Here is a 25,505-nt window from a genome sequence, read left to right as displayed (position 1 = left end):
AATGTTTGTAGCAGCCCTGTTTGTAGTGGCTAGAAACTGGAAAATGAATGGATGCCCATCAATTGGAGAATGGCTGGGTAAATTGTGGTATATGAATGTTATGGAATATTATTGCTCTGTAAGGAATGACCAGCGGGATGAATACAGAGAGGCTTGGAGAGACCTACATGGACTGATGCTAAGTGAGATGAGCAGAACCAGGAGATCATTATACACTTCGACAACGATATTGTATGAGGATGTATTCTGATGGAAGTGGATTTCTCTGACAAAGAGACTTAACTGAGTTTCATTGGAGAAATGATGGACAGAAACAGCTACACCCAAAGAAGGAATACTGGGAAATGAATGTGAACTAATTGCATTTTTGATTTTTTTCCCGAGTTATTTTTACCTTCTGAATCCAATTCTCCCTGTGCAACAAGAGAGCTGTTCGGTTCTGCAAATATGTATTGTATCTAGGATATACTGCAACATGTTTAGCATATATAGGACTGCTTGCCATCCTGGGGGGGGGGGGGGGGGAGGAGGGAGGGAGGGGAAAAAACGAAACATAAGTGATTGCAAGGGATAATGTCATGTAGAAATTATCCTGGCATGGATTCTGTCAATGCGAAGTTATTATTAAATAAAATAAAATTTATTAAAAAAAAAAAAAAAAAGAAAAAATCAATTCAAATATCAAGGAGAAATAATCAGGATTACCCAGGATCTGGCAGTGTCTACAATAAAAGATCAGAGGGTCTGGAATACCATATTCTGGAAGGCAAAGAACCTGGCATTACAACCAAACTTAACTATCTGGAAAGAGCCAACATCATCTTTCAGAGGAGGAGAGAGATTTTCAATGAAGTAAAAGAATTTCAATAATTTTTCTTGGAAAAAAAACTAAATTAAACAAAAATTTGACATCTGATCACAAGGACTCAAGAAAAATATAGAAATGCAAACGAGGGGAAATACATACATACATACACACATATATTATATCTATAATATTTATTTATTTAAAGGATAAACTGTTAACATGCTTAGATGGGAAAATAATATCTACAACTCTTGAGAACAATATATTATTGGGGCAGTTAGAAGGTGCACCACATGGAAACAACAAATCATAAAAACAATCCATAATTTCATCCCAGAGGATGACGATGAGATAATAAACCAAAACCTATGGGATGCAAACAAAGTAGTTCTGAAGTGAAATTTTATATCTCTAAATAGCTACATGAATAAAAAAGAGAACGAGGAGATCAAGGAATTGGGCATGCAACTAAAAAAGCTAGAAAAATAACAAATTTAAAACCCTCAATTAAATATCAAATTGGAAATTCTGAAACTCATAGAAGAGATTAATAAAACTGAAACTAAGAAAACTATTGAACTAATAAAACTAAGAGTTGGTTTTATGGGGGAAAAAACCAACAAAATAGATAAATCTTTGGTTAATTTGATTAGGAAAAAAAAAACAAATTACCAGCATCAAACATGAAAAGGGTGAACTTAACACCAAAGAAAAAAAATTAAAGCAATAATCAGGACCTATTTTGCCCAAATGTATGCCAGCAAATCTGACAATTTAATCATATTGTATGAATATTTGCAAAAATGTAAATTGTCATTTAGTGCTATACCAATCAGACTTCCAAGAAAATATTTTAATGATCTAGAAAAAATAACAACAAAAATTCATATGGAACAATAAAAGGTCGAGAATCTCAAGGGAATTAATGAAAAAAATCAAATGAAGGTGGCTTAGTTGTACCTGATCTAAAACTATATTATAAAGCAGCAGTCACCAAAACCATTTGGTATTGGCTAAGAAATAGATTAGTTGATCAGTGGAATAGGTTAAGTTCATAAGACAGAATAATCAACTATAGCAATCTAGTGTTTGACAAACCCAAAGATCTTAACTTTTGGGATAAGAATGCATTATTTGATAAAAACTGCTGGGATAACTGGAAATTAGTATGGCAGAAATTAGGCATGGACCCACACTTAACACGTATACCAAGATAACATCAAAGGGTCCATGATCTAGGTATAAAGAACAAGATTATAAATAAATTAGCGGAACATAGGATAGTTTAACTCTCAGACTTGTGGAGGAGAAAGAAATTTGTGACCAAAGATGAACTAGAGACCATTACTGATCACAAAATAGAAAATTTTGATTATATCAAATTAAAAAGCCTTTGTACAAACAAAACTAATGCAAACAAGATTAGAAGGGAAGCAACAAACTGGGAAAACATCTTCACAGTTAAAGGTTCTGATAAAGGCCTCATTTCCAAAATATATAGAGAATTGACTCAAATTTATAAGAAATCAAGCCATTCTCCAATTGATAAATGGTCAAAGGATATGAATAATTTTCAGATGATGAAATTGAAACTATTACCACTCATATGAAAGAGTTCCAAATCGCTAATTGATCAGAGAAATGCAAATTAAGACAACTCTGAGATAGCACTACATATCTGTCAGATTGGCTAAGATGACAGGAAAAAATAATGATGAATGTTGGAGAGGATATGGGAAAACTGGGACACTGAAGCATTGTTGGTGTAATTGTGAATGAATCCAACCATTCTGGAGAGCAATCTGGAATTATGCCCAAAAAGTTATCAAACTGTGCATACCCTTTGATCCAGCAGTGTTACTTCTGGGCTTATACCCCAAAGAAATACTAAAGAAGGGAAAGGGCCTTTATGTGCCAAAATGTTTGTGGCAGCCCTGTTTGTAGTGGCTAGAAACTGGAAATTGAATGGATGCCCATCAGCTGGAAAATGGTTGGGTAAATTGTGGTATATGAATGTTATGGAATATTATTGTTCTGTAAGAAATGACAAGCAGGATGAATACAGAGAGGATTGGCGAGACTTACATGAACTGATGCTAAGTGAAATGAGCAGAACCAGGAGATCATTATATACTTCAACAACAATACTGTTTGAGGATGTATTCTGATGGAAGTGGATTTCTTTGACAAAGAGACCTAACTCAGTTTCAATTGCTCTATGATGGACAGATGCAGTTACACCCAAAGAAAGAACACTGGGAAATGAATGTAAACTATGTGTATTTTTGTTTTTCTTCCCAGGTTACTTTTATCTTCTGAATCCAATTCTCCCTGTGCAACAAGAAAACTGTTCGGTTCCGCACATATACATTGTATCTAGGATATACTGTAACATATTTAACATATATAGGCATGCTTGCCAGGTAGGGGAGGGGATGGGGAAAGGGAGGGGAAAAGCAGAACAGAAGTGAGTGCAAGGGATAATGTTGTAAAAAATTACCCTGGCATGGGTTCTGTCAATAAAAAGTTATTATTTAAAAAGAAGTAAATTGTCTAGATTAACAGAAGAGGAAATAAAAAGCTTAAGTAGTCTAAGAATTCAAGAAATTGAACAAGCCATCAGTGAAATTCCTAAGAAAAAATTTCTAGGCCAGATGGATTTACAAGTGATTTCTATCAAACATTTAAAGAACAATTAATTCCAATACTATGTAAACCATTTAGAAAAATAGGTAAATAAGGAGTCCTGCCAAATTCCTCCTATGACACAAATATGATATCTCATTATCTCATTATTATTCTCTTGGGTGAAATTATTAATAGTGTCGATGATTTGCTGTTTCACCCAATCATTCTTTAGGATGAGATTATTTAGTTTCCAATTACTTTTTGGTCTATTTACCCCTAGATTTAACTTTTTAACTTTTCAGAGTTGTAGAGCAGTACTGAAATGAGTACCCATTTTGAGTTTCCTTATGATTCATAGAAAACAACAAACAAACAAAAAAGTCCATTCAGGCTTTGGGCCCTGATAACAATTCCTAAATCAGGAAGAGTTAAAACAGAGAAAGAAAATCAGACCAATCTCCCTAATGAATATTGATGTAAAAATCTTAAATAAAATATTAATAAAGAGATTACAGCAATTTATTAGCAGGATAATACACTATGACTAAGTGGAGTTTATGCTAGGAATGCAGGATTAGGTCAATATCAGGAAAACTATTGCCATAATTAAACACATCAATAATAAACCCCACAGAAATCATATGATAATCTCAAAATATGCAGAAAAAACTTTTTACAAAATACAGTACCCATTCCTATTAAAACTATTAAAGGAATAAAGGAAGTTTTCCTAAAATAATAAGCAGTACCTACCCAAAACTAACAGCAAGCATTATTTGTAAAGGAGAGAAGCTGAATGTATTCCCAATAAGATCAGGGGTGAAACAAGGATGTCCATTATCACCACTACTATTGACAATTATACTAGAAATATTGGCTTAAACAAAAAGAAGACAAAAAGTAACTAAGAAATTAGGATAGGCAATGAGGAGATAAACCTATCCCTCTTTGCAGATGATTTGATAGTATACTTAGAAAATCCTATTAACAAGAGATATTTTCATCTGGGGCAAAACAGTTTTGAGAAAAGATGATAGCACATAAGGTGATTACAATAGGTATAAAATAGTAAAGTGAACAAACCCTTTCCCATGCTGGATTGTTAGGAAAGAAAGACTAGGGAGAGAAATATCATAGTAACAGAGATCTGGTGGGACAAGGAAGACATCTCTGTACACAGCAGTTCAACTCCTGTAAACACCAGGAGATGAGAAAGGATCATGATGCCTCTTGGAAGGAATTATCTTCTCCTGAGGATACCTGCATACTACCTAAAACATTGTAAACACTTTTCCCTCTAAAACTTGGTAAAAGTACATAAAACTCATAGTTTTTTTTTGTTGTTGTTGTTGTTTTGTTTTTTTGTTTTTTTATGGAAAGGACAGAAATACAGAAATTATAACATCAATAAGATAACTGAAGTTTTCATATGAAAATTCAGTGGAGTAAAATCACCTTACATTTACCCTGTCATTAGATATGCAGGATTTTCCTAGCACTTTTTTTTTTTTACAACAAATATTATTAAAACTGTTTTGAACTATTTAATTGCTGCTAAAATGAAATTGTCAGAAGCAATTTCATGAAGGCATTTCAATTATTTCTAATGAAATGAAGATGTAAATTTTACTCCCTTGCAAAAAATAAAGAAAAAAAAAGAAATGCAGTGCTAAAAATTAACAATAATTCATGACTTGCTTTTTTCAGTATATTCTTAGTAACAGTAATATTAGAATATTGCAGCAGGGGAGATTCATTAGGCTTATAATGAATTATGATTATGAAAAACTGATGTACGATTATAGTTGAAATTAGAGAGAATTATATAACTTAAAGATTGTCACTGGAAAGTTTAAGAAATTTATGTGGGAACACACAGCAATCCTTCATCATGGCACAGAGGAGGCATTTGATGCAGAAAGGCAGAAATAGTAAATATAGTAAATACATTCTTTTCAGATCATGATGCAATAAAAACTACATTCAACAAAAAGTTAGGGGTAAATAGACCAAAAAGTAATTGGAAACTAAATAATCTCATCCTAAAGAATGATTGGGTGAAACAGCAAATCATCGACACTATTAATAATTTCACCCAAGAGAATAATAATGAGATAACCTACCAAAATATGTTGGATGTAGCCAAAGCAGTCATAAGGGGAAATTTTATATCTTTAGAAACTTGTTTGACCAAAATAGAGAAAGAGAAGATCAATGAACTGGGCTTGCAACTTAAAAAGCTAGAAAAAGAACAAATTAAAAACCCCAAATAAATAATAAATTGAAATTCTAAAATTAAAAAGAGAAATTGATAAAATTGAAAGTAAAAAAAACTATTGAATAAACAAAACTAAGAGTTGGTTTTATGAAAAAAAACCCAATAAAATAGATAAACCTTTGGTAAATTTGATTAGAAAAAAGAAAGGAAAATCAAATTGTTAGTCTTAAAAATGAAAAGGGAGAACTTTACACCAATGAAGAGGAAATTAGAACAATAATTAGGAGTTACTTTGTCCAACTTTATGCCAATAAATTTGATAACCAAAGTGAAATGGATGACTACCTTAAAAAATATAGGCTTCTCAGATTAACAGAGGAGGAAGTAAATTGCTTAAATAGTTGCATTTTAGAAAAAGAAATAGAACAAGTTATTATTAATCAACTCCCTAAGAAAAAAAAAAACCCATAGACCAGATGGATTTACATGCGAATTCTACCAAACATTTAAAGAACAATTAACTCCAATGCTATATAAACTATTTGGAAAAATAGGGAATAAAGGACTCGTACCAAATTCCTTTTATGACACAGACATGGTACTGATACCTAAACCAGGTAGGTTGAAAACAATATGAGAAAGAAAAATTTAGACCAATCTCCCTAATGATTATTGGTGCTAAAATCTTAAATACAATATTAGCAAAAAGATTACAGAAAATCATCCCCAGGATAATACACCATGACCAAGAAGGATTTATATCAGGAATGCAAGGCTGGTTCAATATTAGGAAAACTATAAGCATAATTGACTATATCAATAACCAAATTAACAAAAACCATATGATCATCTCAATAAATTCAGAAAAAGTATTTGATAAAATCCAACATCCATTCCTAATAAAAACACTTGAGAGTATAGGAATAAATGGACTTTTCCTTAAAATAGTCAGGAGCATATATTTAAAATCATCAGTAAGCATCATATGCAATGGGAAAAAACTGGAACCTTTCCCAGAAAGATCAGGAGTGAAAAAAGGTTGCCCACTATCACCATTATGATTCAATATTGTACTAGAAACGGTAGCTTTGGCAATAAGAATTGAGAAAGAGATTAAAAGGAATTAGCGTAGATAATGAGAAAACCAAATTATCATTCTTTGCAGATGATATGATGGTATACTTAGAGAACGCCAGAGATTCTACTAAAAAGCTATTAGAAATAATCTACAACTTTAGCAAAGTTGCAGGATACAAAATAAACCCACACACATCACCAGCAATTTTATATATCACCAACAAAATCCAACAGCAAGAGATACAAAGAGAAATTCCATTTAAAATAAATGTCGATAGCATAAAATATTTGGGAATCTATCTGCCAAGGGAAAGTCAGGAACTACATGAGCAAAACTATAAAACACTTTCCTTACAAATAAAGTCGGATATAACTAATTGGAAAAATATTAAATGCTCTTGGATAGGCTGAGTGAATATAATAAAGATGATAATATTCCCTAAACGAATCAATTTATTTAATGCTATACCAATCAGAGTCCAAAAAAACTATTTTAATGACCTAGAAAAAATAACAACAAAATTCATCTGGAAGAAGAAAAGGCAAGATTTTCAAGGAAACTAATGGAAAAAAAATCAAATGAAGGTAGCCTAGCTGTACCAGATCTAAAACTATATTATAAAGCAGTGGTCACCAAAACCATTTGGTAATGGCTAAGAAATAGACTAGTTGATCAGTGGAATAGGTTAGCTTCAAAGGACAAAATAGTCAATAACTTTAATAATCTAGTGCTTGACAAACCCAAAGACCCCAGCTTTTGGGACATGAATTCATTATTTAATAAAAACTGCTGGGAAAATTGGAAATTAGTATAGCAGAAATTAGGCACTGACCCACACTTAACACTGTACACCAAGTACAAAATGTTTCAAAATGGGTTCATGATCTAGGCATAAAGAATGAGAGTATAAATAAATTAGAAGAACACAGGATAATTTACCTCTTAGACCTGTGGGAGAAGGAAGGAATTTGTGACCAAAGAAGAACTAGAGATCATTATTGATCACAAAATAGAAATTTTTGATTATATCAAATTAAAAAAAAACTTTTGTATAAACAAAACTAATGTAGATAAGATTAAAAGGGATACAATAAGCTGGGAAAACATGTTTACAGTTCTGATAAAGGCCTCATTTCCAAAATATATAGAAAATTGACTCAAATTTATAACAAATCAAGCCATTCTCCAATTGATAAAGGATATGAACAGACAATTTTCAGATAAAGAAATTGAAACTATTTCTAGCCATATGAAAAGTTGCTCCAAGTCATTATTAATCAGAGAAATGCAAATTAAGACAAATCTGAGATACCATTACATACCTCTCAGATTGGCTAGGATGACAGGAAAAGATAATTCTGAATGTTGGAGGGGATGTGGGAAAACTGGGATACTGATACATTGTTGGTGAAATTGTAAAACATCCAGCCATTCTGGAGAGCGATTTAGAACTATGCTCAAAAAGTTATCAAAATGTTCATACCCTTTGATCCAGCAGTGTTATTACTAGGCTTATATCCCAAAGAGATCTTCAAGAAGGGAAAGGGACCTGTATGTGCGAAAATGTTTGTGGCAGCCTTTTTTGTAGTGGCTAGAAAGTGGAAATTGAATGGATGCCCATCAATTGGAGAATGGCTGAATAAATTGTGGTATATGAATATTATGGAATAGTATTTTTCTGTAAGAAATGACCAGCAGGATGATTTCATAAAGGTCTGGAGGACTTACATGAATTGATGCTGAGTGAAATGAGCAGGACCAGGAGATCATTATATACTTCAACAACAACACTATATGATGATCAATTCAGATGGACATGGCTCTCTTCAACAATGAGATGAACCAAATCAGTTCCATTTGTTCAATAATGAAGAGAACCACCTACATCCAGCGAAAGAACTCTGGGAAATGAGTGTGAACCACAACATAGCATTTCCATTCCTTCTGTTTTTGTCTGCTTGCATTTTTGATTTCCTTGTCAGGTTAATTTTACCTTATTTCTAAGTCCAATTTTTCTTGTATAGCAAAAGCAAAATTACTGTATGGATATGTGTACATATATTGTATTTAACATATACTTTCACATATTTAACATGTATTGATCTACCTGTCATCTGGGGAAGGAGGTGGAGGAAAGAGTGGAAAAGTTGGAACAGAAGGTTTTGCAAGGGTCAATGCTGAAAAATTACCCATGCATATATCTTGTAAATAAAAAGCTATAATAAAAAGAGAAGAGGCATTTGATTTTTGAAAAATACCCAAATGAAGCCCAAACTCTAGCAAATCTCATGACACTAGAGAGGCTGAAAAGCAATAATAGACTCAGCAATAAGATATATATTTGTTGTCCATGAACTGACTTAATTAAGGACAAAACTTATAACACTAGAAGACTGGAAACCAGAAGTTAAGTTGGGGGAAAAAAAAATTGATGATGAACTGTAAGTTAAGCACATAATTTTTTTTTTAATTGGGGGAAGAAAGCAATTAAAATGGCATCATACATCTTTAAAAATGAATATACTTACATGCACACATACATGCTCTACAAAGCAATATAATTTGTACTTATATATTGGCATTATTCTCAATTAATATAAAAGATAAAATTTTGTTATCCATGGCTAAAAATTTGTCTTTTTCTGGTATTTAAACCTTACCTAACCTCATCCAGAAATCAGAAGATGCACTTCTTTTAACTGGATAGATTTTTTTCTACCAAATTTAATAATTTTAAATATACATTGCTTTATGAATCATGTGAAGAGAGAAAAATCAAAACAAAGGGGAAAAACCATTGGAGAGGTTTAAAAAAAAAAAAAGAAATGAACAGCATGCATTGATTTACATTCAAGAATATTCTTAGTTCTTTTTCTGGATACAGATAGCATTTTCTGTCCAAAGTCTACTGGGATTGCTTTGGATCACGAAATCACTAAGAAGAACCAAGTCTTTCACAGCTGATCCTTACACATTCTTGCTATTATTGTGTACAATGTATTACTAGTTCTGCTTGTTATAAGAAACATCAGTTCATGATGCTTTCCAGGTCTCTCTAAAATCATCTTGTTCATCATGTTTATAGAACAATAATATTCCATCACTTTTGTATACCACAACTTATGCCGCCATTTCCGAATTGATAGGCATCTACTCATTTTCCAATTCTTTGCTACCACAAAAAAAGATGCTACAAACATTTTTGCACATGTCGGGGAAACCTCCTTTATGATTTCCTTGGGATGCAGACCCAAAGGCACTGATCGGTGATAGCAAAGTTTGATAGCTCTTTGGACATAGTTCCAAATTGCTCTCCAGAACAGTTGGATCATTTCACAAGTTGACCCACTTTTCCCACACCCTCTCCAGTATTTATCATTATCTTTTCCTGTCATGTTAGCTAATCTAAAGACATGTAATGTGGTACCTCAGAGTTCCTCAAGAGTTGATTTAATTTGTATTTCTTTAATCAATAGTAATTTAGAGTATTTTTCATATGACTATAGATAATTTTAATTTCATCATTTGAAAGTTGTTCACTTGCTTTGACCATTAATCAATAGGGGAATGACTTCTATTCTTATAAATTTGACAGTTCTTTATATATTTTAGAAATGATAGCCTTATCAGAAACATTAGCTGTAAAGATTTTTCTCCAACTTTGTATTCCCCCTGTTATCTTATTTCTGTTGGTTTTGTTTGTGCAAGACCTTTTTAATTTAATGTAATCCAACTTTTCCATTTTGCCTTTCATAATGTTATCTAGTTCTTCTTTGGTCATAAATTCTTCCCTTCTCCAAAGATCTGAAAGGCAAATTATCCCTTCTTCTGCTAATTTCTCTATGGTATCATCCTTTATGCCCAAATCATGTACCTATTTTGATCTTTATTTTGGTATGGAATGTGAAATGTAAGTCTATGCAGATTTTCTGACATTATTTTCCCGTTTTCCCAGCAATTTTCAGAAAAAAGTAAGTTCTTATCCCAGAAGCTGGAGTTTAGGGGTTTGTTAAATGCCAGATTCTTATAGCCCTTTTTTATTTTGTCATGTATATCTATCTAATCCACTTTACTGACTCACTAGTCTATTTCTTAGCCAGTACCAAATGGCTTTGATGACTGCTACTTTATAATATAATATAGTTTTAGGTTTGGTACTATTAAGCCACTACACTTCGTATTATTTTTTCATTAATTCCCTTGAAATTTTTGACATTTTGTTCTTCCAGATGAATTTTGTTATTTTTTCTAGTTGTATAAAATAATGTTTTGGCAGTTTTATTTCTATGGAACTGAACAAGTAAGCCAATTTAGGCAGATTATACTTTTTATTATATATTAGCTGACCCATTAGCAATTGATATTATTCCAATTGTTTAGGTCGTGTGAGAAGTGTTTTGTAATTGTATTCATATAGTTCTTGAGTTTGTCTTGACAGGTAAATTCGTGTGTGTGTGTGTGTGTGTGTGTGTGTGTGTGTGTGTATAAAGAGAGAGAGAGAGAAGCCATATTTTTAGAGAAGATTTCAGGTAAAACTATTCTAATTGGGGACCTCAACCTTCCCTTCTCAGAATCAGACAAATCTAACCACAAAATCAAGAAAGAATACACACACACACACACACACACACACACACACACACACACACATATATAGTCTAAATTAATTTTAAATGGAATCTCTCTTTCTATCCCCTCCTGATGGGCTTTGTTAGTAATATATAGATATGCTGATGACTTGTTTGGGTTTATTATATATCATACAACTTTCATTACAAATAATGCTTGCTGTTGGTTTTATATAGATACTACTTATTATTTTAAGGAAAGCTCTTTTTATCCTTGTGTTCTTTAGTGCTTTTAGTAGGAATGGGTGCTGTATTTCATCAAAAGCTTTTTCTGCATCTATTAAGATTATCATATGATTTCTGTTGCCTTTATTACTGATATGGTCAATTATGATAATAGTTTTCCTGATATTGAACCAGCCTTGAACTCCTGGTATAAATCCCACTTAGTCTTAGTATATTATCTAGCTGATAAGTTGCTGTAATCTCTATCCTAAATATTTTATTTAAAATTTTTGTAACAATATTCACTTGTGAATCCATCTGGTCCTGGAGATTTTTTCTTAGGGAGTTCATTAATGGCTTGTTAATATTTTTTTTCTAAAATGGGTCTATTTAAGTAATTTATTTCCTCTTCTATCAATCTGAGCAATTTACATTTTTGTAAGTATTCACCTATTGTGATTAGATTGTCAGACTTGCTGCCATATAATTTGGCAAAATAGCTCCTAATAATTGTGTTATTATCTTTTTTCCTTGGGGGTAAGTTCATCCTTTTCATTTTTGATGTTGGTGATTTTTTTCTTTCCTTTTTCTAATCAAATTAACTAAAAATTCATCTATTTTATTTTTTTCCCATAAAACCAACTCTTAATTTTTTAAAAATTACTTAAATGTTTTCTTGATTTCAGTTTTATTAATCTTTCCTTTGAGTTTCAGAATTTCTAATCTGATATTTAATTGGGGTGTTTAATTTGTTCTTTTTCTTGTTTTTTAAGTTGCATACTCAATTCATTGATCTCCTCTTTATTTTATTCATATAGCTATTGAGAGAGATAAAATTTCCCCTAACAACTGCTTTTGCTGCCTCTCATAGGTTTTGGTATGTTGTCTCTTTGTTGTCATTTTCTTGGATAAAAGTATGGATTGTTTCTACGATTTGTTGTTTGACCCACTCATTTTATAGAATCACATTATTTAATTTCCAATTGTTTTTAGTCTGTCTTTCCCTGCCTTTTAGTCAATAAAATTTTTATAGCATTGTGGTCTTAGAAAAGGAAGCATTTATTATTTTCCATTTTCTGCATTTGATTATGAGACTTTTATGCCATAATACATGGTCATTTTTTTTGTAGGTGCCATGTACTGCTGAGAAAAAAGTGTATTCATTTCTGTCCCTATTCCAGTTTTTTCCAGAGGTCTATCATATGTAGGTTTTCTAGGATTATATTTCTAGGATATGTTCTAGGATTATATATAGTTAGGTTATAAATCTAACTAGTTTCTTTCTTGATTTTGTGATTAGATTTCTCTGATTCTGAGAAGGGAAGGTTGAGGTCCCCCATTAGAATAGTTTTACCTGTCTTGAAATCTTCTCTAAAAATATGGCTGCTCTACCACTTTGTGCATAAATATTTAGTATCCTTACATCATTGTTTATGGTACCCTTTATCAAGATGTACTTCCCTTCTTTATCTCTTTTAATAAGATCTATTTTTACTCTTACTTTATCTGAGATCAGAATTGCTAACTCTACTTTTTTTTTTTTTAACTTCAGTAGAAGGAAAATAAATTCTGTTCCAGCCTTTTACCTTTACTCTGTATTCCTTCTGTGTCATATATATGTTTCTTATAAAGAATATATTGTATTGTAAAGAATATCTGTTTTTTAAATCCATTCTGCTATTTGTTTCCATTTTATGGAAGTTTATTCCATTCACACTCACAGTTATGATTACCAGGTGTGTATTTCCCTCCATCCAATTTTCTCCCCTTTACATGCTTTTGTTTTCCCTTTCCACTCTTTCCTAAATGTTTTCTTTAACCCATCTTACCTCACTACCTTACTGACTATCACCCTTTCCCCTTGTCTTAGCAGTCTTTTACTCTACTCCATTCACTACCTTTTCTTCTACTAACCCTTCCCCCCTTCTCTTACTTGTACCCCTAGTGTTTCTGCCCTCCCTTTTCCTCTTTCTCCTCCTACTTCTTTATAGTATTAGATAAATTTCTATATTTAACTGAATGACTAAGTTATTATCTTTTACAGCCAAAGCAGATGAGATCAAGCTTCAGACAATGCTCATACACCTCCCTTCTTTCCCTTGATTGTAACAGGTCTTTTGCACCTCTACATATGAACTAATTATTCCATTATACCTCCCCTTTCTTCTTTTTTCAGAAGACTTTTTCCTACCTCTTAATGTTTTTGCAACCATGCCCTCAATCATGTGATGCCCCCCTCCCTCTTCTTCAGTGACTGATACAGTTCTCAAGAGTGATAGATATTGTTTTCCCATCTAGGAATGTAACTAGTTTAACCTTTAAATAATATATATTTATCTCTTGTTTACATTTCTATTTTTTTCTTGAGTTCTGTGAGAGTAGATTAAATTTTCTGATTAGTTCTGTTTTTTTCAATGCAAATGATTAAAAGTCTCTTATTTCATTGAAGCTCCATCACCTCCCCTGAAAGATGATACCAAGTCTTGCTAGGCAGTTAATTTTGATTGTAACATTAGATCCTTTGCCTTCTGAATGAAATATGGTATTCCAGACCCTTTTATCCTTTATTGTAGAAACTGCCAGATCTTGGGTAATCCTGACTGTTGTTCCTTGATATTTGATTTTTTTTTTTCTGGCAGCTTGAATTATTTTTTATCTTGATATTGTAGTTCTGGAATTTCACAACAATGTTCTTTGGGGTTTTCCTTGTGGTATCTACTTTACGGAGATAATGACTGGATTATTTCAGTGAGTATTTCCTCCACTGTTTCTAGAATTTTGGGATAGTTTTCCTTATAATGCTAAAAGGAATGCCATAATGAAGAATGCTATCCAGACTTTTTTTTTTTTTTTTTTTGGTCATGACCTTCAAGTAGATGAAAAATTTCTAAATTGTCTCTTTTGGATCTATTTTCCAGGTCAGCTGTTTTTCCAATGAGGCATCTCACATTTTCTTCCATTTTTTTCATTCTTTTTAGTTTGACTGATTCTTGCTGTCTCATGGAGTCATTAGCTTCCATTTTCTCTGCTCTAACTTTTAGTGTATGATTTTCTTCAGTTAGCTTTTTTTTTTTTGTATCTCTATTTCCATTTGGTTAATTCTACTTTGCCTTATAAGCTGGGACTGGAAACTGTCCCATTGATTTGCTCCTCTACTGAGCCAGACTAAGCGTCTTAACTGATGATTTGCTGTGATTAAGACCCTCCTATCCCCTTTTCTAGAGTATATCTGAGCTGGGCTGAACACCCTTTTCACCCCAGTGAGACTGACCTTTCTTGAAGTTTTCCCCATCTATCTTGACCTGGAGTGTAGTTAATTGTATCAGATTCTGTTCAGAAGCTTGGTTTCATGTGGTTTTCAAGGGAAACTGGGAGAGCTTGAGTAGCTTCTTGGCTTTTCTTCATCATCTTGGATCCCTTGGATTATGTTAAAAATAAGGAGATATGAAATCTGCTCTCAAAGGTCACAATATTCCAAATGAAAATAGGCCAAAAAAAAAAAAAAGCCCAATGAGAAAAGAGAGTTGGGAGCTGACAAGCATCCTCTTCATAGTATATCTTTTCCTCTCGATGCCAATTTAATCATCTGATAGAACATATTCTTTTTTACTCAAATGATTGATAGTTTGCTTGTGCAAAAGGCAAGCACAGAAGTTTTGATATCAAATCTATCAAATTATTGGCAGAATGAGCAGATATAAAGTCACAAAAAAGAGAATACTCAAGATAAACAGCAATAACAAGAAAAACCAAACATATCCCTGCCATGAAAAATTAGATTTACTGTTACTGTGATTAAGTCAGCATGACATTACCTACAGATGGAATAACAGACCTTGGAGCTAGGAAAATCTATCTTATAATACATAGAAGTTTCTACATTGAGGGTCAAGATACTGCACTTTGATAAATCATTGGAATAGGATTATAACAAGATTAAAACAAGTATGTTTTGTATGCAAATTACAAGTTGATTTCACAAATTAACCTAATAAACAGTAATTCCACTTTAACAATATTAGGCATCAGGATGCTACCCATCTTATTTTATCTCTGAATAAGAAAAAAGAGCAAGTAAATTACTATACCTCTAAAAATAAAGGGATCAAACTAGATAGTCTCCGAGGTTTCTTCCAGCTTGTGAATTAATCTTTCTATACTACAAAGTCTAATTAGAATAAATAAAGCTTTGAATTCCCAAAAGGTTAATCTGGTTCTCATTGTAAGTGATATGATTCATTCTATATTTATGAATAGTGTTTCCAAAAGAATATCTACCAGATTTTCATTTATCAAATAAACTTGTCTCTAAACCCAGATTCTGCCTTTATGCTCTTGCTTTAAAGGAGAGGTAGCCATGACCTCCACCAAAATAAATACAATCTAATAGTATGGTAATTGTGGGGAGAATGTATTGGATTTTGAAGGACCCGAATTCAAATTCCCAATCTATGATTTAGTACCCATGTGATTTTGTATAAGGATTTAGGTACAGATTTTTTTTTAATGGTTTTCAAGCTCAACATGGTCAAAAAAGAACTCATTATCTTTCCCAGAAATTTACCTCTTTTTCTAAGAATCCTATCACTATTGAGGACATAATCTTCATAATCATGCAGGCTCAAATTATTTGCATCAATCTCAACTGTTAACTTGCATGCAATCCCACATAGCCAATCTGTGATCAGATATTTTCATTTTTACCTCCATAGTGTCTCATATATGTCCCTTCTCTTCACTGAAACAATCAACATAATAAATCACCCAAAGTCAATGGATGACTACAACTTATGAAAAATGATGACTTGCAAGAAATTGTATATCTAAGTCATCTGTCTAAATTCATGCTAATAATTTTTTTGTGCTTGAAATGCTGCCCTCTCTAATATAAACAAAATTGTTCATGTCCATGTGTTTATACAATGTGAATAAAGAAAATGGATATAAAGTTATTTTGTGGGAATAGCATTTTTTAAGTTGATAGTGACATCATTATTGTTGACTCTCTTAACTGATAGCACACTCCTTCCCTTGGTATTTAACTACATTGTATTTATTCTCTTTAAACTTATTCTTTATATACTTGCCTACAAATTAACCATTTTCCTGTTAAACTGTTTTGCTCACCATGAAGTACTTAGCACATAACAATCATAAGCATCATCAAAATCATAATAAATAACTAATATTTGTATAGTGCTTAATGTGTCAGACATTGTTAGCACTTTACAATTATTATCTCAAAATAAGTACTTAAAATTATTTGTTCATTAATTATATTATCAAGAAACTAAGATGATAAGATCATAGATTTGGAGCTGAAAATGAACTTTAAAGTCATTTAATCCTTCATGTTATGAATGACTAAGGCTTAGACAAGCAAAAGGACTTGCCTAATGTCACACAAGTTGAATATTGCAGAGCTAGATTTCAAACTCAGATACTGACTCCAAAGACAAATTCTTGACAATTCACTAGGATATCACCCAAGAGAATCTAATCTACTGTGCATTTAGACTTAATACACTGTGTCTACATGTGTATGGGACAACCATATTGCCATACAAATACCCTGCATGTGGATAATGTGTCTCTATTTTCCCAGGTATCAAACTTTAAAGAAAGTAATCTTACAAAACCATCTTTCAGAACAATGTAATGCTCAATGAAATATCTAGGTCAAACAACTAGTTTCATTTTTTTAAATTCAAAATATATTCTGATTTTTTAAAATAATAGCTCCTTATTTCCAAAATACATGCAAAAATAGTTTTCTGCATTTACCCTTGCAAAACCTTGTGTTCCAAATTTTTCTCTTTCTCTTTCTCCCCACCTACCTCCTCTAGATGGCAAGTAATCCAATGTATGCTGAATATGTAATTCTTCTATATCCCTACATTTATCATGCTGCACAAGAAAAATCAGATCAAGAAAGAAAAAAAATAAGGGGAAAAAAACCAAGCAAACAACAACAAAGGTGAAAATACTATGCTATGATTCATGTTCATTTCCCACAATCCTCTTTCTTGATGTAAATGGCTCTATCACAAGTCTATTGGAATTGACCTGAATCATCTCATTGTTGAAGAGTCAAGTCCATCACAGTTGATCATCCCATAATCTAGTCGTTGCTGTATAAAATGTTCTCTTGGTTCTACTCACTTCATTTAGCATCAGTTCATGTAAATTTCTCTAGACCTTTCTGAAATCATCCTGCTGACTGTTTTGTATATATTCTGATATTTCAATGGATAATCTTCTTTACAGATTTTAACTCTTTAAAACACTAATATTTTGTTTTCCCCAGCTATATGTAAAAACAGCCAGCCTTTAATATTCATTATTTTTTTTTAATTTTGAATTCCAAATTCTCTCCCAGTCTTCTTTCACTGAGAAGGTAAGTAATTTGATATAGATTATACATGTATAGTCATGCAGAATATATTTCCATATGAATCATGTTATGAAGGGGAAAAAATAAACAAACCATGGACCAAAAAAAGACCCTCAAACTCAAGAAAAATTAAGAGTTTTTGTTTTGGTTTTTAAACATTGTATTTTAATCAGCAATCATTGGCTGTGAGATAGCATTTTTCATCATAAATTCTTTAGAACTAACTTGAAACACTGTATTGCTAAGAATAGCTAAGTTATTCACAATTGATCATCATACAATATAACTATTTACTGTGTAAAATGTTGTTCTGGTTGTGTTCATTTCACTTTGAATCAATTTCTTTGAGTCTTTCCAGGTTTTTCTGAGAACATATTGATCATTTCTTAAAACACAATTGTATTCCATCTAAATCATATACTATAACATGTTCAACTATTCCCCAATTGGTAAGTAATCTCTCAATTTTCAATTCTTTATCATCATTAAAATTGCAGCCATAGATGTTTCTATACATTTAGGCCCTTTTGTTTTTCTTATTTTATTCTTTTGGATACATACTTAATAAGCTTTTGTTGTGTCAAAGAGTATGCACGATTTTATAGTCATTCGGGAATAGTTCTAAATTATTCAATCAGCATACAATCCCAATAATTCATCTATGTCTCAGTTTTCCCCCATTCTTTCCAATATTTGCCATTTTCCTTTTCTGTCATATTAGCTACAAATGATAACCCTTAAAAGGGAGTCAATCCACTAATTAACAAGACTTGGAATTTAAATATTGCCAGCATACTGATACTGGGGTTCTTGCTTAGGAGTGTCTACTTACATAAAATAAGATACTCATACGGCTTATATAATGATTTCTTAAGTAGACTAAAACAGATATGATTTCATCACTTCTTTACCTCTCTCAAATTACAAATATATTATTTGTATGATATATGTGTGTACATACCCACATCATACAAGAGATATGGGGGGGGGGGAGAAAAATGGAGGGAAAGAGAAAGAAACACTCATCACTAAAGATCTAGTAAATACCAAAAATGAAGATCATCTATCTATTAGACTAGCATAATTTCTTGTATTCCTTTAAAATATATTAGCAATTTGTAAATCATCTTTTAATGTATTTCTTGTCCATAATCTTTTATTCTGATAGGGACCACTAAGTTCTTCTACATTAGAATAAAAAATTCTAAATAGGAATTTTTCATTTATTCATTGTACCTTTAGCACCTAGCACAGTGCCTTGTACAAAAAAATCATAGAATTATAGATTTAGAAGTGAACAAAACCTCAAAGATCCAGTTGAATTCTTCCATTTTAAAGGTAAGGAAACTGGCACTGACTCAGTCAATTACACATGTAGTAAAGGACAAAGAAGACACCCCAATTCAGTTCTCTGACTTCTTATTTGACACACTTCCCTTTGTACTACACTTAGCACTTAATACATGCTTGTTGAATTACATTTTCATTGGAAGTACAGATCCTTAGCTCAGCTGCTGACTACTATGTCCCTCCATCCTGCTGCTACAAGAGATCAGCGACAGGAGGATTGTTAGTTTTCCTCATTTTTCAAATTAGGACATTTATGCCACTGCCATTATGCCAATTCACAATTTGTCAGTTTATACTAACCCATCAAAAGTCACTCTCTCAAGTATACTAGGATAAGCAAGAGTATATTGCCCACAAACAATACAAAATGTATATACATACACAGACACACAATACACATCTGTTCATTTTGATATACATAAAATGATTAAATAAATATAAATCTGAAGACATGAATTTAATTATTAGCAAATTTTAAAACATTAAGAAAAATGGAGGAAAAATGAGGGAAAATAAAGAGGAAAGAAATAAAGATAGATAGAAGAGGATGGAAAATACTACCAAGCTGTGGTTGGTTTCTAACAATTTTTTTTTCTTCTCTAAGAGACCTGCCAGGATTTTCATTTACTTGAGAAAATTAATCCCATTAAAACATCAGGAAAAAGCAGTTTAACCAATACTAAGAAACAAAGTATATGGAGGAACAGATTGTTAAGAATTAAAGTTACCAATGTCTGGTATATGAATGACAACCCAACAAATATCCCCATACTGAATGATTCTATAAAATCATCAAGTTGCAAGATGCCTCTTTCTTTAGCTGCCTTACCTTGCTAAATGACTAATAGTTATACTTCACAAGTGGCCCATCCTGCTGTGAAAAACTCAAACTCTGGAAAGGTTGATTAATGAGAAAAATAAGTCACTTACTGGTATACTTTTTGGGATATTTCCATCAATAGTATTTAAAATACTCAAAACAAGAACTGATCATAGAATATCAGATCTAGAAAAGACCCTGGAAACAACTTCTTAATTTTATAGTGAATAAATGGTCACAAAACATTTTCCAAAGTGGCATAACTGGTTAAGATGTAGAGCCTAGAGGCAGCTAGGTATCACAGTGGATAGAGCACCAGTCCTCAAGTCAGGTTGATCTGGGTTCAAATCTGGTCTCAGACACTTAACACTTCCTGGTTTTGTGACCCTGGGCAAGTCCCTTAACTCAAATTGCCTCAACAAAAAACAAACCAAAAAAAAAAAAGTAGAGCCTAAAAATAAGGCACTCCTAACTTTTACTATTTATTCTAAAGTTATTACATATATAAGAAACCACTGATTGCACAGTAGATAGATAACTGGGCCTGGAAGTGCCAGAACTGGAGTCAGGAAAACCTGAATTCAAATCTAGTCTCAGATATTAATTAGTTGCATGAACCTGAATAAGTTACTTAACTTCTGTTTGCCCCAGTTTCCTCAACTATACAATAAAGATAATAAAGAACCTAACTTTCAGGGTTGTTTTGAGAATCAAATGAAATAATATTTGGATATGGCTAAGCACAGACTCTAACACATTATAGGAGCTTTTAAAAATGCTTAATCCTTTTTCTTTTTATACTGTTTCTTTCCCCAAAATATTCAATAGGAAAATGATGAAAGACCATATGTAGCATATTAATATAACAATGGGAACAAGCAGCCTAGGTCTCTAAGTTTTACATAGATTTATTTTTAATGACTATTAGATAGTGACAAGTCATCAAACACTAAAATATCTGAAGATTTTAAAACGAGCATATTTTATAGGGCAAAAAAAGAAATGAATCTAAGCAAGATAAATCACAATAAAGAAGTCTCAAAAACTAGGAAAATATGATTAGAAAAATTTCAATATGGCTTATTACATGGCCAAAATTAGGACTGTATTGAACAGACTGTATGTTCTTCTTGGTAGCCTCAAGGTCTGAAGAGCATGGATTATACTTTCTGCAATGAACCTAAGAGAGGACATGACTGATGTCACATAGAATTAGCAAGTGTGGATAGCTTTCAATCTTCCTCACTGGAGGCATCATACACAGTAATAAGATCGCAGATCCATTTGAGTAATGCCTGTTAAGTATAAAGTGAGGGAGAGGCAGCAGGAATGATGTAGTAGAAAAGAGCACTCAATTTGAGACTGGGAAATGGGTTCAAATCATGTATCTTTTATCTATCATCTTACCAAGTCAGTCTCTGTCTGTCTCTCTCTCTCTCTTGCCTATGTCTGTCTCTGTCTCTGTCTCTCTCTCTCTCTTCTCTTTTTCCTCTCTTCTCTCTCTCTCTCTCTCTCTCTCTCTCTCTCTCTCTCTCTCTCTCTCTCTCTCTCTCTCTCTCTCTCTCTCTCTCTCTCCTCTCTCTCTTCTCTTTTCTCTCTCCTCTCTCTCTCTCTCTCTCTCTCTCTCTCTCTCTCTCTCTCTCTCTCTCTCTCTCTCTCTCTCTCTCTCTCTCTCTCTCTCTCTCTCCTCTCTCCTCTCTCCTCTCTCTCTCCTTTCTCTCTCTTCTCTTTTTCCTCTCTTTCCTCTCTTCTCTCTCTTCTCTCTCTCTCTCTCTCTCTCTCTCTCTCTCCTACGAATTCAGTAACAGCTATAAAAATTAGTATAGTAGCAAAAATGGCATCTCATGTCTTTTCTGGCCCTAATACTAGGGTGACCCTTGGCAAATCATGAACTTCTTCGTGTTAGCATGTATGAAAATTTATGCAGAAAACCCCAAACTATAAAAGCTTCAAATATTTCAAAATACATTTACAATAATCTTTTAACACAATTTAGAAATTCTGAAATATATTTTTATATTTTGTACATTTGCAATGAAAAGCAATGTCAAACTTGAATAGCCAGAGAATCAGTTTGTCACTTTAAAAATAATTATTTATATTATAAAAGCTTCTGTTTTCTGTTTGCATACAAATGTTTTGAACAAGAAAAGAGCTATACATGATATTAATCAGCAAGGCTTGCAGTACTGAAAATTTAAACAACAACAAAAAGGAGGGGAGATTTTTTTTAGTAATCTTTTAGAACTAGTTATTGTATGGTATTGAACATGTTTAACTATGTGTCTGTGTATAAGTGGGCAAGTCCTTTAATCTCCTTAGATCTAACTTTCTTCATATATAAAATGAAGAGGTCGGACTAAATAATCTATGAGGCCCATTCCATCTCTGGATTTTATAATTCTATAATTCTACAATACTAAAATGCTGGTGGGATAGTATAAAGGATGAATATTGCTTGGATGAATTAATATTAAAGCCAAGGCACAGGAAATAGTGAATCATAAAATGAGCTAGCCAGCTTACAATGTTTTAGTGACTTATGTTTAAAATAATGAATGCAAAAATATAATCCCATCCCACATGGTTAACTGAGTCAGCAAAGATGGCTCTGGTTTCCCAGCAGGTGTGCAATTTTTTTGAGCTACTGTCCAAACTGAGGCACCTCCCATAATTAAATTCACAACCAATGTGGTCCAAGACCTATCAGCTTTAAAGGCAACCAACACCCAATCCCTTAAGGCTCTTTTGGGTGTACCCTTTCTGGGTGTGTGCACACCACCTGTATGAAGTGTCCCTTTGCATGGGATAAAAATGAGTTTTTGTTTATATATTTCTTTGCAGAGTAGATGTGACCAGTTTAGGCTATCAGATAATAAAAGACCAGAACCAAAAAAAACAAAAACAAAAACAAAAACAAACAAACCAACACACACACACACACACACACACACACACACACACACACAACCAATCAATACCACCAGTGAGCACAAGCCTAGACATTGGAGAAAGGAAGATGCAAGATAATTTTCTTTCACAAAGATTGATGTGAAAAATCAAAATCATTCAAGAATCTGAATTCCTTACCCCTTTCACACTATTTTATTTTAATTCCCTTTCCTTTTCAGTTACTTATTTTATGAAAAACCTGGCTGGAATATTCAAGGATGTTTACCCATTTATCTGTAATCTTATGAGTACCCTTCCCACTTGGTTCCTTAATGGAAAGTAGAGAAGTGGAATGCAATGATCTGAAAAATCTTTTTGCTTAAGACTGCATTTTTTGATTCTTAAAGTAAATAACTAATTCTAAGATCTCAATACCCCTCCCCACAAATAATAACTTCTTGAGTGCACTATATCATTCTGGCCACTTTAGTTCTTAGAAAATCCAGTGTATTTAAAGAAAATAAACCTTTGCCTTTACTACCTAAAGGCTAAGAATAAGTCACTTAAGTTCAGTAAAACAGCTTTCTCACTTGGAAACGAAAATTTCAATTTTCTGTCTAAAATAATAAGAATCAGGTCTCCCAGTTTGCTGCAAAGAAAAGCAAGCTTCCTTTTGCTCTCCCTTCCCCCCTTTTCTTTCTTCCCTTTCCCCTCTCTTCCTCTTTCCCTTTCTCTCCCTCCCTTCTTCTCTTTCTTCCCAATAGCAAACAAATAATTTGATTATTCCCAGGACTGGCATGTGGACCCACAACTCCCTCATCTTCCCATTTCCCCATTCAAGATCAGCAAAACCCTTAACGAAATTCAAACAAAGATGAAATTCTTTTCTCAGTAGGGCATGTTTAAAAAATAAAAATAAAAATAAAAAATTAAAAAGCCCGGGCAGGCTTCGACAGCTAATAGCCAAAGGAAGCTGTGCATTCCAGTTTTATCAGCTCCTTTTTCAAAGCCTTTCTCCCCATCCTGGAGGAGACAGGCCCAAGATCGCCTTTTTAATCCCCTTCCATCCCCCACCTCTCCAGACTTACAACATCCCAAAGCACGCCTCAAACTGAGGTTCCTCAGACTTCCACAACCCTTTTTCCCCGTGCCTCCTAACGACTGTCCAGTCTGATCTTTTCCCCCTAGCTGCTACTTCTAGCCCCCTTATCCTCTGATTGTGTCCCGCAATATCTATCGGCTTTACAAAAGTCACAAAACTCAATCCAATTTGTGCCTTTTCCTCCCTCTGGACCCCATCTTAAACCGAAAGTCTCCAAACCCCCTACTTCTCGGGTGGCGCCAAAACTAAACCGAAACAAAACCACGTGAAAAATAAAAGTATTAAAAAGGTAAGTGAAGCGCAAGAGGGCGAGTCTCTTTCGACTTCCTACTCTTCCTCCCAGCTCACCAACCCACCCACCCAAGAGCAATACGAATCTGAGAATCTCTCACCACTTTCCACGCACTTCTCAAGCTAGGTTCTGTACAACACGTCGCATTACTCTCATGGGTCAACCAGCACGCTAGCTCCCCATCCCAGACCCAATTCATTAAGCCTCAAGGTAGGGAGAGTTTCCATCCCCACTTACGCTGAACTCGGATCCCCAACGCGACCTGGGAAGGGGAGGCGTCCCACAGAAAGGGCCAGGGAAAGTTTTGAATTTTCCTTCCCCAGAAGACTGTACAGGGGAGGGAGACGTGGGGGGAGGGTACCTGGGAAAAATCAAGTCCAAAGCAAGCTCATCTCAGCAGCCAGAGTTGAGTTTCCCCGGAAGAATCCAGTACTGAGCTGTGGGCAGGCGGGTCGGGAAGCCAGTTGTAACATGTCAGGTAATCGTGTCACACCAAACGTAGCTCATGCAGCCAAGTTACTCCTGAGAACCTGTCTGAACTCAAAAAAAAAAAAAAAAAAACCAGCCCTTTCTGAGGAAACAAAAAAGCTTTTCTTTCTTTCCTCACCGCCCCCCACTCCCCACAGCCGCCGCCGCCCTCACGCCCCTGGCTCCCGGCAAAATACACAACACTCACCTGCACTCAGTCAGGAGAGACTGGGAGAGCCAGGAAGAAAGTTTGTTTCTCACCTGGGAAGAGGTTGGGACTAAACTGGGCAGGGCCGTAGTTCTCTCTCCCTCTCAGCCCTGCCTTCTAGCATTGCACAATGGAAGGCTTGTGGGAACAATTTAGAAGATAGGGAAGGTATGAGTTCAGTGTCTACCTTCAGCTTTGTGGGGTCATTCTTAGCACGCAGTATAGATAAGAGAGATGCCATTCCAGGAAAGTACAAACACAAACCGGCCTAACTTTGGGGCTATTTTCATTTCCAGACACCAGGAAGTGGAGCACTGGACAGATAAGGTTTCTGTGCTTCTTCAATTCTAAGATTTCAAATATGCCCTAAAGGTTGGGTTTAAATTATGAGAACCTCTTTACACTATGTAAGTGTTAATTACATTTGAGCCCTATTAAAATACTTGCGACCGCC

At 33.6% G+C, this 25,505-nt stretch overlaps 1 protein-coding gene across 1 annotated transcript in view; it reads right to left on the bottom strand.

Moving 5' to 3' along the window:
• Positions 1-25,025, bottom strand: part of FAM83B (family with sequence similarity 83 member B) — a 112,516-nt gene extending 87,491 nt beyond the window's left edge. The window contains exon 1 of the mRNA XM_051997180.1: positions 24,737-25,025. The gene's annotated coding sequence lies outside the window, so the exon portion shown is untranslated. The remainder of the gene's footprint in view (positions 1-24,736) is intronic.
• Positions 25,026-25,505: the final 480 nt, after the last annotated feature.

Source organism: Antechinus flavipes, chromosome 4 (genome assembly GCF_016432865.1).
Source record: "Antechinus flavipes isolate AdamAnt ecotype Samford, QLD, Australia chromosome 4, AdamAnt_v2, whole genome shotgun sequence".
Classification (NCBI taxonomy): domain Eukaryota; kingdom Metazoa; phylum Chordata; class Mammalia; order Dasyuromorphia; family Dasyuridae; genus Antechinus; species Antechinus flavipes.
Note: the sequence above shows the minus strand (reverse complement) of the source record. Positions and strands in the feature narration are given on the sequence as shown.